Source organism: Nycticebus coucang, chromosome 4 (assembly GCF_027406575.1).
Source record: "Nycticebus coucang isolate mNycCou1 chromosome 4, mNycCou1.pri, whole genome shotgun sequence".
Taxonomy (NCBI): domain Eukaryota; kingdom Metazoa; phylum Chordata; class Mammalia; order Primates; family Lorisidae; genus Nycticebus; species Nycticebus coucang.
Window position 1 is genome coordinate 131,976,070 of NC_069783.1, and position 18,161 is coordinate 131,994,230.

Here is an 18,161-nt window from a genome sequence, read left to right on the forward strand (position 1 = left end):
AAAAATGGGCAAAAGATCTGAGCAGACATTTCTCCAAAAAAGATTTATAAATGGCTAACAAGCACACCGAAGATGCTTAACATCATCAGTCATTAAGGAAATACAAATCAAAACCACAACAACATACCAACTTCATACTCATAAGCATGGTTAAAATCAAAATGATAGACAGTAACAGGTGTTGGCAAGGATTCAGAGAAACTGGAACCTCATGCCCTGCTCCTGGGAACGCAAAATGGTGCACCTGCTGTGGAAAGCAGTCTGGCAGCTCCTCAGAAAGTTGAACATGAAATTTCCATGTCACTCAACTCCTAGGTATAACCCCAAGAGAAATAAAAACATAGATTCACATAAAATTTGTACATGAATAAATGTGGGTAGCAGCATCATTTGTAACAGCCAAAAATGGAAGCAATTTGAATGTCCATCGACAGATGAATGGATACACAAGAAGTGGTATATTCGTATGATTTAATTCAATATGACCTGGTAATAAAAAGGAAAAAAATTCTAATATATGGAACAATGTGGATGAACCTTGAAAACATTATACTAAGTGAAAGAAGCCAGTCACAAAAGGCCATATATTGTATGGTTCCATTTACATGAAATGTTTAGAAAAGCTAAATCTGTATAAAGACAGAAAGTAGACAGCGGCTTCCAGGGTTTGAGGAGAGAGAGGAAGCGGGGAGTGACTGCTCATGGGTAAAGAGCTTCCTTGGTGGGTAATGAAGATGTTCTGAAATTGGTGATGTGTGCATAACTCTATGAATATACTAAATACCACCGAATTGTACACTTTACAAGGATGAATCGTATGATATCTGACTTATATTGCAAAAGAATTATTATTTTAAAAAAGGTGGTGGAAGAATGTCTCCAGCTAACAGATATGCTGTTAAGTGAAAAGATAAAAACAGCAGGTTCGAAATAGTATGCACAAAAATAAGGGGAAAATATGTGGAGTTAAGATTCTAATTATGGAAAAAATAGCCATATAAAATGGCAAAGTATATAATAGAACAGGTAATTCATCAGAATATTAGTCCAAATAAACAAAAAAAAAGAAAAAAGAAAAGATATTCAGTTCCACTTTTAATCAAGAAAAACGCAAATAAAATCCCAACAGGATGTTCTAATCACACCCAAGATACTGGTGAAAATTAAGATGTGTGACAATATCAAGTGATGATGGATTGTGTCGAAAAACCCTTCTAACACTGCTCTTGAGCACAGAAACTGGTACAGTCACTTTGGAGGCTGAGTGAGCTGTGTCTGCTGAAGATGCGCACGCTCTCTCTGACCAGCAGTTCCACTCCAGGGACCTGCCCTCTTGCAACACTCTTGCATGTATTCACAGAGAAATGCACACAAGTATTTCAGTACAGCACTGACCAAAAACAAAACCCCAAAATTCCCCAAAGCAAAAACAAAACAAAACAAAATGAAAACAACCTAAATGATCACCAACAGGATAGTGGATTCAAATAAAATGTGATATAAAGTGTTACACTCTTGAAGTGCATGACTGTACTTCCAGGAATTAATTGCCCTGTTGGGAGTGAGCATCGCAAACCTGTTACTGAGTATAAAAACAAGCTGCAGAAGAATTTATACCATTTACAACTATTCATGTAAGTAGAGAAACTTGAGAAACAATATGTAGTATTAGATGTTATTTAGGATTATATGTGTATGCTTTAAAGAATTTCAAAAAATGCATTTTAGTGATAAATGTCACATTCTAGAAAGTGCTTACCCCTAGGACGACAAAAGTAGGGGAATGCCTACATGAAGGCTGAGAAATAAATCTGTAGTTAACGTTCTATTTCTTGGGCAGGTGCAGGTGGAAACGTGGGTATTCATTATATTACTCTTTCTACTTTTCTCAGGTCAAAAGGATTTAGTAACTTTTTTTTTTTAACTCTACCAAGGAATCTTTCAGAGCTAATGTGATTAAGGATGTAGCTCCACTGCTTGTTCGTAGATCATTACGGGTCCCTATTATTTACTTGGGTTAATACATTTCCATTCCTTCCGCTCACAGGGGTGAATGTCTCAATTCATCTGGGAGCAGATACACTATAGATGTTAAAGAGCTAGCATTTATTATAGCACTTCTCAAACTTGAGCTTGCATCGAAATCACCTATGGAGCCTCAAATGGCATGGATTCCTTGGCCCAACTCTCAGAAATTCTAATTCAGTGGGAGACCTTGCCTAGTAATTTGCATTTCTAAAAGTTCTGAGGTGAGGCTGATAATGCTGCTCATGGACTAGACTCTGAGAGGCATTGCCAGACATCGGGCTAAGATCTATAAATGCATTAGTTTGTTTCATTTCCCTTGTAAGTGTAAAAATTTACTGGGAATCACATAAATAAGAAAATAAGCCACTTTTACAGATGAGAACGCTGAGGCTCAGGGAGATAAAAGTCTATGAGGCTGGACAGCTAGTGAGTAGCCGAAATAGGACTCAAACCTATTGAGTTGGCTCCAAATTGCTCACTCTTAAGCCACTAAGATACACTTACTGTTTCTCCAAAAAGTCCAAACAGGACTAGATACTGGCTCATACTTGGATCAGTGACCTCATGTTTGCAAAGTGCGTGTCCATGGCACCTCCATGGGGGAAGTTCTGGTTCATCCTCTTCATGAGCTCTGTGAAGCAGCTGAAGGCGAGGGCTTCTGAGGAAGCAGCACAGGACAAACGATCAGCTGTATCATTGCCCAGGGGACAGGGGTTCCCAAAGTGATGGTCTAAGGCCCAGAGCTGGTTCAAAGTCCACAGCCAAATACATAACTTATGGACAATGCAGAACCAAGAGTATTCCATTTCAAGGGATGCTTTCTAATCTTAAATTCATTACCTATTTCTCACCTTGCAGGTTTTGAAACATCTTCTTTTAGGAAATGATGGCTAACAGCAGATGCTCTTGTGAAGAAGATCCTTATTTGCTACAATGAAAAACTGGTAATGTTTTGTTGGTCCCAAACTTTCCCCCCCCTTTTGCCATTCTATTGGTTCATGAAATTCTCAAGTCTGGGAACCATTGTACTTGCACAGCAATTGTCAATACTGGAAGAACTTTTATAGATGATAAGCAAAGAAAAGGCCGGATAACTTTGTGAAATGCTTAGAATATCTGCTGCGTCAGGAATCACTACATGTATCTAGTAAGTAAAGGTGCTGACAAGTCCTGCAATTTGTTTTGTTTAACTCAGTGTTTCAAAAACTTTTTGAAAATGGTATTTTATTTTCTCTTAGCAATTGATAACTTTGGAGAAAGCTACACTAGTCTGAAGGGTTCTCAAAGTAGGATGTCATTTATTTTTTCAAAGACATTTTTTAGAATAGTTTAAATCTATAAATAATTGAGATGATAGTAGAGTTCTCACATACCTCACATCAGTTTCCTCTATTATTAACATCTTAATATTAGCACGACACCTTTGTTACACTTAATAAACCAATGTTGATGCCCTTATTAACTAAAGTATATATTCAGATTTCCTTAGTTTTTACTGAATGTGCTTTTTCTGTTCCAAGATCCCACCCAAGATGGCACATATATCTCCTCTTGGCTGTGGCAGTTTTTTAGGCTTTTCTTGTTTTTGATGACCTTGACAGCTTGTGGGAGTACCAATCAGGTATTTCTGTAGGATCTTACACCATGAGTAATGGAATTTTCCTAATGTTTCTCTCACAATAAGAAAGATTATGGGTTATTGGACAGCAGACCATGGAGGTAAAGTGCCATTTTAATTATATCATATCAAAGGCATATACTATCAATGCAATTTAAGATTGTGTTGACCTTGTTCACCTGGCTGAGATAGTGTTTGTCAGGTTTTAGAGCTTTAATGTTTCTCCCTCACCCATATGTCCCACCATTCCCACCATATTGGACTTTTTGAAGGAAATCACCATGTGCAGCCTGTGGCTCAAGAGTGGGGTTGTACTCCCATTTTTGAATAGTCTTAGTAGTTTAATACATTCACAATGTTGTGTGAATTCACCACTATCTAGTTCCAGAACATTTCTTCACTCCACAAGGAAACCCTGTACCCACGAAGCAGCCACTCCCCATTTCCCTCTCCACCCAGTCCCTGGAGAGGCGTGTAGCACTAGTCTACCTTCTGTCTCTGGCTTTGCCTTTTCTGGACATTTCATATAAATGGAGTCATACAAATCACTATCTATCAGTGGAACAGAAATCACAGTCCAGAAATAAGCCCTTTCGCTGATGGTGAATTGATTTTGACAATGATGCCAAGACACAGTTCAACTTGATTTGCATATTCCTACTGATTAATGATGTTGACTAGCTTTAATGTGCTTGTTGGACATTTTCTATATCTTTGATTCTACTGAGAAATGTCTATTAAAATCCTTTATCCATTTTAAATTATCTTTTTTATTATTGAATTATGAGAGTTCTTTGTATATTTTGGATAGAAGTCCCTTATCATCACATATTTGACCTCCACTTTTTTTCCCATTCTTTAGATTCTCTTTGTTTTCTTGATGGTTTCCTATGGAATACAAAATTTTTCAATTTTGATGAAGTCCAATTTGCCTATTCTTTCTTTTGTCATTTATGCTTTTGATGTCACATCTAAGAAACCAAGGTCACAAAGAATTCTCTGTGTTTTCTTCTAAGAGTTTTACAATTTTAGTTCTTGTATTTAGATCTATGATCCATTTTGAATTAGTTTTTTGTCCATAGTGTGAGGTAAGGGTTCAACTTCAATCTTTTGCATAAAGATATCCAGTTGTTTCAGTACCGTATGTTGAAAAGACTATTTTTTCCTCATTGAGTTGTATTTCTGTATCAATTTTAGGGGTAGCTGGTCAATTTTTGCAAAAAAGGCAGTAAATTTTTGATAGAGATTGTACTGAATCTACAGATCAATTTGGAAAGCATTGCTACCTTAACAATACTAAGTCTTCAAGTCCATGAATATGAGATGTCTTTCCATTTATTTAGGTTTCTAAAATTTTCTTTTATCAATGTCTTGTGGTTTTCGATGTACAAACACTACAGTTCTGTTAAATTTATTCATAAATATTTTTTCTTTTAGATGCTACTGCAAATGGAATTGTTTCCCTAATTTCATTCTGGGATTGTTCAGGCATACAGAGGTACAATAGGCTTTTATTTATTGACCGTGTATTGTATCCTGCAACCTTGCTAAACTTATGAGTTCTATCTTTTCTTTTATTCCTTAGGATTTTCTATATTCAAAATCGTGTCATCCATGAATAGAGATTTAACTTCTTTTCCAATCTGGATGGCTTAGATTTCTTTTTCTTCCTTAATTGCCCTCTACAACTTGTAGTGGCAAATTAGATATCCTGTCTTGTTCCTGACCTCAGGGGGAATGTGCTCAAATCTTTCCTTATTTAATATGATGCTATTTGTGGGTTTTCTGAGGTACTCTTTATCATGTTGAGTAAGGTGAGTAAGTTCCCTTCCATTCCTAATTTGTTGAGTGTTTGTTTTTTGTTTTTTTTGGTGGTGGTGGGGGAGGGTCGCCACTTTGTTGCCCTGGGTCGAGTGCCTTAGTGTCACAGCTCACAGCAACGTCAAACTCTTGGGCTCAAGCAATTCTCATGCCTTAGCCTCCCTAGTAGCTGGGACTACAGGTGCTCACCACATGCCCAGCTATTTTTCTTTTCTTTTCTTTTTTTTTTTTTTTTAGAGACGAGGTCTCGCACTGGCTCAGGCTGGTCTTGAACCTGTGAGCTCAGGAAATCCACTCCTCTTGGCCTCCCAGAGTGCTGGATTACAGGCGGGAGTCATTGTGCCCGGCCCTGTTGAGTTTTTTTTTTAATCATAAAAAGGTACTGGATGTTGTTATGTTTTTCTATGTCAATTGAGATACTTTTGTGTTCTTTGCCTTTTAATCTGTTAATGTGTGAATTACAATGATTTAGTTTTGTATGTCGAATCTCTCTTGCATTCCTGGAATAAACCACACTTTGTTTTTGTTTACAGTCCATTTTGTATCTTGTTGGAATAAGTCCGTTGATACTTTGATGAGGATTTTTGCATTTATATTCTTAAATAATATTGGTATGTAGTTAACTTATAATGTCTTTGTCTGGTACTGGGTGTCAGGGTACCAGTGGTACCCAGTACTCATATGAGGACTGGCCTCAAAATGAGTTGGGAAGTGTTCCTTCCTTCTGTATTTTTTAAAATGAGCTTCTACATAATTAGTGGTAATTCTTTGAATGTTTGGTAGAACTACCCAGTAAAGCCATCTGGGCCTTACTGGCTTTTTTTTTTTTTTAAATTCATATTCATGTACATACAATCAGTGGCTAGCAAAGGCCTGGATATGTGTTAAGTATTGGGCATCAAGGGACACAAGGAATTTTACTTCACTAGAATCTTGATGTGTTCTCCAGACAGGTCTTCTGAGCACCTGTCCTGACCCATTCCATGGAGTCACAAAGTGAGTTTAACCTCCCTGCCCTGTGGTGGGAAGGAAACTGTACCCCCCAGTCCTGGGGCAGGGAAGACACACTCACCATCATCCAGAATGACCAGCAGGGGAGCCAGAAGGTCACACATGCCCTGGACATAGCCGATCTCAATGTGCTGCCAGACGTAGCTATGAGAGATGTGAGGGGCCAGTGATGGCATGCACAACCCGCCTCTGCAGGCCCCTCCGCCCCTCCCCCCTGCACAACCTGCCTCTGCAGGCCCCTCCGCCCCTCCCCCCTGCACGACCCGCCTCTGCAGGCCCCTCCACCCGTGTTTGGTCTCCCACCCTTCACTTGGACCACTCCCTCAGCATCCTGACTACCTGTCCTACTCTCTTCAAGCATCCTGTGAGCAGCCATCAGAATGACCTCCCTGAAGTCCAGTTCCAGGAGGCTTCTGTATGTTCAAAAACCTTCACAAGGTCCCCACTGTCTGATGGGATGATGTACAAACTCCTTTACTGGGGATATAAAGCATTTATAACCTGTTCTCAATTCATGTTCACAGCTTACATATTACTTCTTAGTTTCTCTTCCCCTCTAGCCACACTTCCCCTTGCACAAATAAACCACATTTATACCTTGGTGCCTTTGCCCTAGCAGTTTCCTCTATCTGGAATCTTGGTCTACCCTTTATTAATATAACAATAATTTATATTTACTGAGCATTTTCTGTATACTCAGCCCACTATGCACGCATTGCACCATTTATTTTTCAAAATAATCACACGAAACAGTTACCATCAGCATCCCATTTTGTAGCCATACAATCAATTAGTTACTACTAAATTGTTTGTAGTCATTAATTCTGGGCGAGTGGCATTGACTAGTGAAGATGAGGAGAAGTTTCTCTTTATATCTTATAAGGCTCTAATCTCCTTAACTTACTTGAATTTTTTAATAAGCAGGGGTTACTTTTGTATTTTTTTTTTAGGCAAGAGTGATACAAAGTTTATTGAGGAAGAGAAAGATAAGTTTACAGAGTAAGAAAGTTGACAAAGCAGGATGTGTTTGCCATAGAAAGCCAATGAGCCTCCATTGACAGGGCAAATATGCAAAGAGGCCAACAACGTCCATATTTTAATAAATGCCAGTAGTTATTTTTTAATGAATAGTACTTAAGCCCTAGATCTTGACTTAAAGAAAAAAAGAAAAAGAAGGCAGATTGTAGAGACAGAGCGATGTGGCTGTGAGCTACCCACAGCCCAGAGTGCTCTGAGTAATGTAGTTCCTCTCTGAGCCTCCACATCCCCACTTATAAAAGGGGATAGGTTGAGGGTTAGTTGAGGACTGATTAAGCAATGATCAAAAAAGGCTCAGAACAGTGGTATACAGTAGGTGCTTAATAAATGCTCGGTGTTGTTGTTTTTATTATTATTTGTCAGTGTGGGTTGAAATTAGATTCCAGGTGGGAATGAAGTCAGCTTCAGAGACCGAAATAAATTCTCCCTGGGCCTGCAAAAGCCCTGATCTTGTCCAAACCCTCTCCCTTCCCGGGTCCTTCCCCTCACCCCCACCACCTGCACATGATGTTGCGCAGCTTCTCCAAGTTGGCAGGGGTGAAGTACCAGTAGTTGCGGTCACACCTCTGCACATCCTTCTCGATGCGATGCAGATTCACTGTATATAGGTCCAGCAGCTCCGGCTATAAGGCCCCAAGAGGGGAAGAAATGAAAAATTACACCCAACTCCTCACTAGGAGACAAAGAGCATCTCCCCTCCTCCTAATCCTCTCCTGGACTGCTTGGGTGTTTGATTTCATTTGTTTTTATTTTTTTTTTATTCCAATAAATTTAGGGGGTACAAATGGCTTTTGTTACAGGGATGAATTGTATGGTGAGAAGTCTGGGCTTTCAGTGTATCCATCACATGAATAGTTTGTTTTGAGGGCAAGTGTCTTTTATTCTATAGGATACAATTCTTTCTCAAAGAGTCGCAACTACAGGGAGTGCACTGCTCTCTGCTAGAACCTGGACAAGGAGAATGGAAGAACGCACTCTGGGCTTAATTTTGAAATTGTTCAATGGTATGACAAGGAAATGGCAACATTTAAGGACCAAAACCTAATCCAGAAAGGTGAGATAACACCAAAATTGGCTTACTCCCTGAGGGAAGATGCCAAATTGGAAAATTTAAGCTTAGATTTAATTACTTTGAGTTCCCCAAACCTTCTGAGGTGCGGAGTCTAATAAAAGACCTTCCTGAAGAAAGGTAGAACCCCAAAGAATCACACCTTCAGTAAGGGATGACTAGAAAAACTATTAATACTAATGTCTCGGGGTCTCAAAACAATGCCTTGATGCCTGAACATATGTATAAATTAAGTGTAAATGATCTCCCTAGATGATTAAGAGCCACAAGTCAGGTTTACAACTCATGCAGGTTTATAACCCACATTTCCACAACCTGGATGGTATGAAAGATCAGAGAATTTAGTTCAAAGTCATCTCACACTTGTATTCTTCTGGTACCAGGAAGAAAACCCTCTATTGAGGAATCTGCTTCACACCTAGGCTTTAAACAGGGCAACAGACAGAACTCCAAGAAATACGAACCTGTGCTCAAAAATCAGAAAACACCCCCAGAGAAAGAAAGGCATCATAAATAACAGCATAAATGCCAGACAGCAGAATGAGACTCCTGCTTAGTTTTTGCTGTATTTAAAGCAAAATACATAAATATCTTTGCTCTATTTAAGGAAATAAAAGAGGTTAAAAACAAGAGGAGTAGACTATAAAAATAAGTAGATTGTTTTAAAGCACAACTGCAGAAAAGCCAAATAAAACTTTAAAAAGGCATATTAAATGCTAATTAGAGAAAGGTGACAGAAAATTAGACACTCTGAAGAGAGAATTAGTGAATTAAAAGGAGATCTGAAGAAAATATCCAGAATTCAGCACAGAACGTCAAGGAAATGATAAAATGAAAGAGAAGTGGTGTCAACATCAAGGAAATGATAAAATGAAAGAGAAGTGGTATCCATAGAGGACAGGGTGAGAAGATGTAACGAACGTTTAACCAGAGCTACAGCCGGAGGGAGAAAATGGGGAAGTAGCAACAGCTGAGTAAATAATAGATGAGAATTTTCCAGAACTGTCTAAAGACACCAATTTGCAGATACATAAAACCCAACAAACCACTACAAAAAAGAAATCCATACCTAGGCACACAATGTCACACACCCAAAAAAAGAACCCTAAAGGTGGGCAGCGCCTGTGGAGTAAGGCACCAGCCCCACAGGCCGGAGGTGGTGGGTTCAAACCCAGCCCCGGCCAAAAAAAAAAACAAAACCCTAAAGGCAGCCAGAAAGAGAGGAGATTATCTTTAAAAAAATGAAAATTAGATCTTTCAAGATTTTTTAAAGGAATGACAAGTAAACAACTGATTTATCCACAGCAACAACGGAATCTACAAGACAGTGGAACAATACCTTCAAAATACTGAGAGAAAATAACTACAATCTAGAGCTGCATATTCCGTGAAAACACCTTGCAAGAATAAGGTGAGATGAATACTGTTCAAAATGGAGAGATACTCTGCAACAGGACATGCTAAAGAGTGCACGTCGTACAAAAAGACGGTTATCCCAGAACGAGAGGCCTATAATGTAAGAAGGAATGAAACGCTAAGGATGTGGATGCCACTGGGGCATGTGCCCCTCAACAAGGGAGAGAACCAAGAAAGAGGTAAACATGAGACGGAAAATAGAAGAGAAGCAAAGCAAAGGGGACGTGAGATGAGGGTGGATGACAACTACAGCTCAGGCATGGGGACAGGGCAAGGCCTGAAAGCCTCGGGAATTCTTTGGATGTACCAAATAAATAAACCTGACATATCCAAATACTTGAGAAGAGATTTTTAGAAAACTGGAAGATTGGGGGAGTGAATTGATGATAAATACATAGCAAAGTCAGTAAAAAACCTCCTTTCAGCTGACGTCCCTTGGCTTGGACTTTCTGGCAAGGAAGCAAATTTGAATATTCAAAAGACACTGGACCTGAGTCTAAATCACAAAGCTCATCATCAAGGTTGCCAGTGATCAAGTGCTTAGGATGTCCCAGGCACATGGGACTTTAACTTGTTAATTTTGAAAGCAACTTAGGAAGGAATAGGGAAACGGAGGCTCAGAAGGGATCAAGTGACTTGCCAAAGCTGAGATTTGAACCCAGGATTATTCACTGCAAAACCTGTGTTCTTTAAATATTATCCTCCCCCCCAAATGTGTTTCTGTAGTGAATCCTCTGTGATGGGCAAAATGCAACAACCCAGAGGGCTCACTACTGGGTTGTTCTGGATAAAGGGTTTGTGGTACATCCCCTCCATCCTACAGCTGGAGCTAAGATAATTGAGTGGAGAGTCCTGGTGACTTACAGAGTAGGTGACACCACTGGACGACACAGGGGACACCTCATTGTTGGCAAAAGTGGTCACAACCAGAGAAGCCAGCGCAGGGAAGAGGCTTTCCATCTCAGGCTCCTCTGAGAGGTTGTCCTCACTGTCCATCTGGCTACGTTTCTCTGCCTTGCTGCCCCGCCAGCTCTCCATCACAGTATCATCCTTTTCAGGCAGGGCCACGTCCATGCTGCCAGTGATGGACATGAACTCATCCATGCTCTCGTTGGCAAGGAGGTCACCTCCAGGCTGTCCTGCACAGCCAGCTCCTCACGAGCCTCGCCTTGGGAAGTGGTGGCCTCACTGCTCTGCCTGTCATCCATGCTGCTGTCCCTGGGTTGCATGCTGGTCCCCGGGGGATATTCCGCTGGGCATCCAGGACACTGTCTTCTGTGCTCAGACTGGGCTCCGAGTGCTCCGAGAGGCCCGAGGAGAAGTTATGGGAGGAGGGATGCCCAGAGTCTGGGGAACAAGTGCCATTCACCAGGTTCCCATTCGGGATCTTGGGCTGTTTCCCTTCCAACCTGCCTTCAGTTTCCACCTGCTCCACCTCATCAACAGACTCAAACACCTGAGGACAAGGTGCGCAGAGACAGATGGACTAGGATGCCCTGCTCACAGCAGCAACCTGAGTACCCAACAACAGGGATCAGTCCAAACATGCCACACGCACACAGTGGAATACCAGACAGCCAAGTGAAAAGAGAGGTAGAACAAGGCAGAATACAGATTCCTGCTTGTGATAAATAAAAACGTGACCTCCATGCTCGTGTGTGCATAGAATAAGCCAGAAGGGGACCTAGGGCATTGAAATGGGGGAGGAACATGTTTTTTCATCAGACAGACCTCTACCAGGTGCACATCATTCTTTAAAAGGAAAAAGAAAAAGGATCAATTTTTAAAAAAGAGTCTTTTATAGCCATGTGGTTGATAATTATGGATCAATTTTAAAATGTAGTTGGATATATATGAGACACTATGAAGAAATATCCAGGATACATTTTAAAGATTTATTTGTGTTTCTTTATGTCCTCAGGTCATATCCCATCAAGGTTAGACAGCCAAAAACTGTGTTCCAAAGTCACCTGAAATATTTCTTTTCTGTTATCTCACCAACTTGATTTATGGTTAGTTTTGTATATTTCTGTGCTTTTAAAAACTTATTTTGGATTTAATTGGTTTAAGATAAGTAAAAAATTTGCCTAACTCCATTTAAATTCAAAGTCAAAATTAGAAAAAAGAAAAAGCATATTCAGGGAAATGTAGCTTCTTTCCCTCTCCCCTCCCCCTCTTGGTAACCATTTTGATTTAATTCTGGTTTATCTTTCTGCTGTTTTTGAAAGCAGATGCAAAAATATACCTACATTAATATTTCCTCTTTTTACAAGAAAGGTGACATACTACACGTGTTTCTTTTCTTCTTTGATATCGAGGGAGATCGAGCTATCTCTTTTCATCAAATGAAATGGAAAGTTCTTGAACACATTGATGGCATTTATGTAGAATTTTTTTTAAAGACTACCAAACACTGCTATATTTGCTATAACATTGCTATATTATTTACAGCTTTCTGTTATGTAAAGGCATACAGAAGGTCTTGAAAGGATATTCAGCAAAATGATGATGGTGATGTTATTTCAATGGTGGGCAGCCAGGGATTAAAGATGATCAAAGTAAACTTTGACTTTCTCTGCAATGTTTTAGTTTTTTACAGGGGGACTAGATTCATATGTTACTTGGAAAAAACTTGACTTTTAAAGCTAGTATAAAAAGCTTAAATAACCCAGAAAATGAACTGCAAATGATGGACATCCAATCCCCATCACCCGGGGTGGAAGGGAGGGGCATGGGCTGGCAGGGTGAGGCCGGTGGAAGGGGTGGGGCCTCTGAGCGGTCACCTGTGTGCTGCTGCTGGAGTCACTGTGCAGGCAGATGTTCTGGTGGCCCGAGCTGCAGCTCTGGGAGGACTGAGAGAAGGAATAGGAGGGAGAGAGGGTGAGGCTGCATCCTGGCCCGCAGCAGGAGTGTCTGCTGGTCTGTGAGCCAGGAAGCCTGATTTCCTCTCTATCCTGACTGGCTCACCCCCTCAGGGCTCAGCTTCTTAGCTATAAAATGCAAAGAGGGAACCACTCCCTGCTTCCCGGAGCTTCCTCAGAGACTGCTTTGGCCTCTGGGCCTCCACCTCCCACTTCCACAACTGGAGCACCCACCATCAACCGCTCTCTACTTGAGACGTCTGCCAGATATTTTAGCTCAGAGTAACTGGTTGTTTTTTTATGGCTCATTTTTATTTACCTGCTGCCTGCATACGTGCCTTCTGCCCTTGAATTTGGCAGTTCTTGCCTATTCTGATGCTATGCCTGGCCATGTGGCTTGCTTCAGTCATCGGGATTAGCAAACTTAACTCAGTAGAGGCTTAAAACGTGCTTGTGCATTTCTGGCTTATCTCTTCAGCATCTGCTCCTTGCTGGAGGGACGATGAGGCCCCTGGTGCACACGGCTGTGTCATCACAGACAAACGAGAATGCCCAACTGAGATCAACAAACCTTTTAGTTAACCAGACACAGACAGCTGATGCCAGAGTGAGCCCCACCCAGCCCAGCTCAGAGCAGAACCTCTCACCTGGTCTCACAGACTGGTGAGCAAAAATAAATGTTGATTGTTGGAAGTCACTGACTTTTGGTGGTTGTTTGTTATACAGCAGTATCATGGCAATTGATAACTGATAGAGATAACTGGTGAACAGAATTAACCTTTTTTTTCTGAGCTCCTGCTTGAGGCTGTTTAACTGGAGGTTCTGGGAGGTTACTGGAACATTCTTGACATTCTAGGACATTTCTGACAGTAACTAGCACGTAGTAGGTACTCAATAAGCATTTGTTAAATCAATTAAAGCCAGACATTGTGCTAGGGACTTTATATACCTTGTCTTGTTTGAGCTATACACAAACCTCCTCTGTACACCTGATTAGTCCCACTTTACAGATGCAGAAACTGAGGCCCAGAAGAAAAGGTGCTTGCAGGAGAACCCAGAACTAGGTAAGGGTGGAGTTAGAACCCAGGTCTAATTGCAGAGTCACTCACCCCCCCCAACCTCAAAAATAAAGCCATGAGTGGTACTGTCCCAAAACCCCAGACACTCAGCCTAATAAAGCAAGTCTTGGCCTTCACCACCCCTCTTGTTCCCTGAAGCCACTGCTGTCACCTCATTGCTGATGGTGGAGTCTCTGTGCATCATTCGGTGCAGGTGGCTGTCTAGGCTGGCTCCCGAGGAGCATTTGGCCAGAGCTGCAGCATGTGACTCCCGCTCCCTCTGTCGCACGATTGCTTCGCAGACCAGCCACTCAGCCATGGTCTGTGCATAGCAGGCATGAATCTGCTCATCCACCTGCCAGGGCAGATGCAAGGTCACTTGAAATGCTGAGGCCCCTGGAGAGAGTCAGCCTCACCTGAAGAGAGTGGCTCTGAACCATCCAACATTCATGCAATTAGCAATTAGATATTCGCCAAGTACCTACGATGTCACATCTAGCACTGGCAAGGCCCTGAAGGCACAGGAAAGGGAGCAAGCTACATCTTTCTTTCATTTTTTCCCCTTCCTCCCTCCCACCCTTCTTTCTTCCTTTTCTCTCTCCATTTTTTTTTTTTCTTGTTTGTTTTTTGAAATAAGGTCTCTCTCTGTTGCCCGGGCTAAAATGCAGTGATGTCATCATAGTGATTACAACTTACTGCAACTTCAAAGTCATGGGCTCAAACAATCTGTCTGCCTCAGCCTCCCTAGCAGCTGGGACTATAAAGCTGTGCCATTCTTCCCGGCTAATTTTTCTATTTTTTAAGAGACAGGGTCACACTCTCGCTCAGGCTGGTCTTCTCTTAGCCTCCAGTGATCTTCCTGCCTCAGCCTCCCAAAGTGCTGGGATTACAGGTGTGAGCCACTATGCCTGGCCTCTCTCTTCATGCACACAACCATTGTTGAGCCCCTACTATGTGCCACACAGTGTACAGGCCCTGGGAACACCAAAAGGAAAAGACTACTTTCCTTCCTTCATTTCTCACTCAAACATTCATTCACTGATTCATCTGATTTGATAAGCCAGATGATGAGTACATAGGACTTCTGTATTATTTTGCAACTTCTTGTGAACCTGTAATTACAGATGCTCATTAACTTACAATGGTGTTAAGACCAGATAAAACTATCACAAACCAAAAACACTGTAAGTCAAAAATGCATTTTTGGTGTGCCAGAGCCCAATAAGCTCATTGTAAAGTCAAAAATTCATTATGTTGAACCATCATGAGTAAGGGATCATCTATATTTCAAAATAAACTTTTTGAAAATATTAATTGCATCTGTTTCTTTTTTACTTCTTAAATATAACCACTAAAACATTTAAAATTATAAATGTGCTACAATAATCAAGATAGCATGGTATTTACAGGACAGACACATGGATTAATGGAACAGAATAGAAAACCCAGGAATAGACACACAAATCCGCCCAAACAATTTTGGACAAAGATGCAGAAGCAATTCAGTGGAGAAAAGATATTTTTTCGACAGATGGTGATAGAGCAACCAGATATTCACAAGCAAAAAATGAACTCAAAATGTTCTATATTTAATGTAAATACAAAACTTCTAGGAGAAACTGTAGGAGATCTTCAGAATCTAGATCTGTATCAAAAGCACAAAAAAGCACAATCCATAAAAGAAAAAATTGCTAAACTGAAGTTCATCAAAATTTAAAAATTTGTTTTATAAAAAACTCTAGGGCCTGGCACAGTGGCTCACACCTATAATCCCAGCACTCTAGGACGCCAAGGCAGGAAGATCATTTGACCTCAGGAGTTCGAGACCAGCCTGAGCAAGAGTGAGACCCCCTGTCTCTACAAAAAGTAGAAAAATTAGCCGGACATCATGGCAGATGCATGTAGTCCCAGCTACTAGGGAGGCTGAGGCAGGAGGATCAACTGAACCCAGGAGTTTGAGGTTGCTGTGAGCTAGGCTGATACCAGGGCACTCTAGCTTGGGCAACAGAGTGAGACTCTGTCTCAAAAAAAAACTAAACTAAAAATGAGTCTATTAAAAAGATGACAAACTAAGACTGGGAGGAAATATTTGCAAACCATGTATTCGACAAAGGACTATTACCTGAATATAGAAAGAACTCTCAGCAATCCAATTAGAAAACTGGCAAAAGGCATGAGGAGCCATTTCACCAGAGAAGATATACAATGGTAAATAAGCGCATGCAAAGATGTCCAACCTCATTAGCCATTTGAGAAATGCAAATTGAGAACCATAATGAAATATCATTTATATACCGTCAGAGTGGCTAAAATACAAAAGAGGGGCAACATCAATCCCGGGTGAAGATGCAAGTGGGAATCATTCATATATTGCTGGGAGTAACATGAAATGGTACAGCAGCTGCAAAAGTTTCCCAGTTTCTTATAAAACCAAACATGCAACTACCATATGACTCAGCAATTGGATTCTTGCTCATTTGTTACCAGAGATATGATAACTTGTACTCATCCAACATACACACATGGTATTGGCATGAATGGTACGTGAATATTCTTTGCAGCTTTATTTGTAATAGCCAAAAAACTAGAAACAATCTAGCTATATGCACCAAAAGGTGTGTAGTTAAACTGTAGAACATCCGCCTCATAGAATACTGTGCAGCCACAAAGAGGAATCAGTCCCAATAAGTTACATACCAAATGATTCTATTTATACAACACTCTTAAAATGACAAAGTTATAGAAATGGAGAACATATTGTTAGTGGTTTCCAGGAATTAGGGACAGGCGCTGGAAGGAGGTGGGTGTAACTATAAAAGTACAACATCTCAGGGTCCCTTTGGTATTACAGATAGTCTGTATGTTGCCTCTGGTGATGGACACAAATGTCCACATGTGAGAAGATGGCAGAGAACAAAACACACACACACACAAGTATCGGTAAAACTGGGGAAATCTAAATAAGATTAGTATATTGTAGCAGTGTCAATACCCTGGTTGTGATATCGTATTACATGACAATTTTGCAGGATGTTACCATCGGAAGAAGTTGGGTAAAGGATGCATGTTATTTCTTTACATTATTTCTTACAACTGTATGTGGATTGATAGTTATAGCAAAATAAAATGTTTATTTGAAAAATTACAGGCAGGCTGGGTGTGGTGGCTCACGCCTGTAATCCTAACACTTTGGGAGGGTGAGGGTGAAGGATCATTCGAGCCAGGAAGTTTGAAATTGCAGTGAGCTATGATGATACCACAGCATGCTAGCCCAAGTGACAGAGTGAGACCTAGCTCAAAAAAATTCTGTTTTACATATGTAGCCTGTGTTGTCTACCTATTAGCACTGCCATTGGGGTTCCTGTCTCCCCAACATCTCCCAGATCCATCTTGGTCCAACATGAGGAGAGAGTTCCCCTAGCCTCAGAGTATCTGGTTCCTTTTGTTGCTAAAGATCCTAGCACCCACGGGTCACCAACCTCCTTTCTTTCTGTTTCTGTCATCCCGAACTGGTAGTGGCCCAGGAGGAAGGGCCACACGGCCTTGCGGATCTCCGGCTGGATGCCTCCGTAGTAAATGAGACGCAGCAGCTCCTGCGGTTCGTAACTCTGCGGAGGGCAGGGCGGAAGCAGACTGTGGTCGTCTAAAGATCAGGAAATGGACTCCTTGGCCTAGCAGCCCTGCTCCTCGGACCCATCCTCCAAATATCCTGATGTGAGCACACAAAGCCATGCGTAACTAGATATTCATCACAGCGTCATATGAAAAAGCCACCCCCCAGCAATTCTTCAACTGCCCATAAACACAAACATGCACACCACATGGGTACGCCACACAGGGATTTAAAGAGGGGGGCACATCTATCAGGACCTACATAAAAAGATGCTCAATGTGTATCACTGAGGGGGGAAAAAAAACAAGAGGCAGAACATGTCTACTATGAACCCATTTTTATAAAAAGAAAAAGAAAGGGCTGTATATAATGAAGTAATCTTTCCAATCTCCCGTCAATTTTCCATACTGTGTTAATGTGGAAATACCTTGGAGTTATTAATTTTGGTTCAGCTTTAAGAAAACATCTCCAAAGCAAATTAATCCAAAATGAACATTTCCAGCTGCTGCCTCATATGCTAATACATTTTGTGCAAAAGTAAGATGACTTTAATAGCTTACCTGCTTGCCTTTTTTTTTTTTTTTTTAATTCATTTTCAGGCAAAGGCTTTGCAGCTACAGTTAGTGAA

At 40.9% G+C, this 18,161-nt stretch overlaps 1 pseudogene; it reads right to left on the reverse strand.

Annotated features, from left to right (window-relative positions):
- Window positions 1-2,513: 2,513 nt before the first annotated feature.
- The window catches only part of LOC128583423 (small G protein signaling modulator 1-like), a 40,890-nt pseudogene continuing 25,242 nt past the window's right edge, over window positions 2,514-18,161 (reverse strand).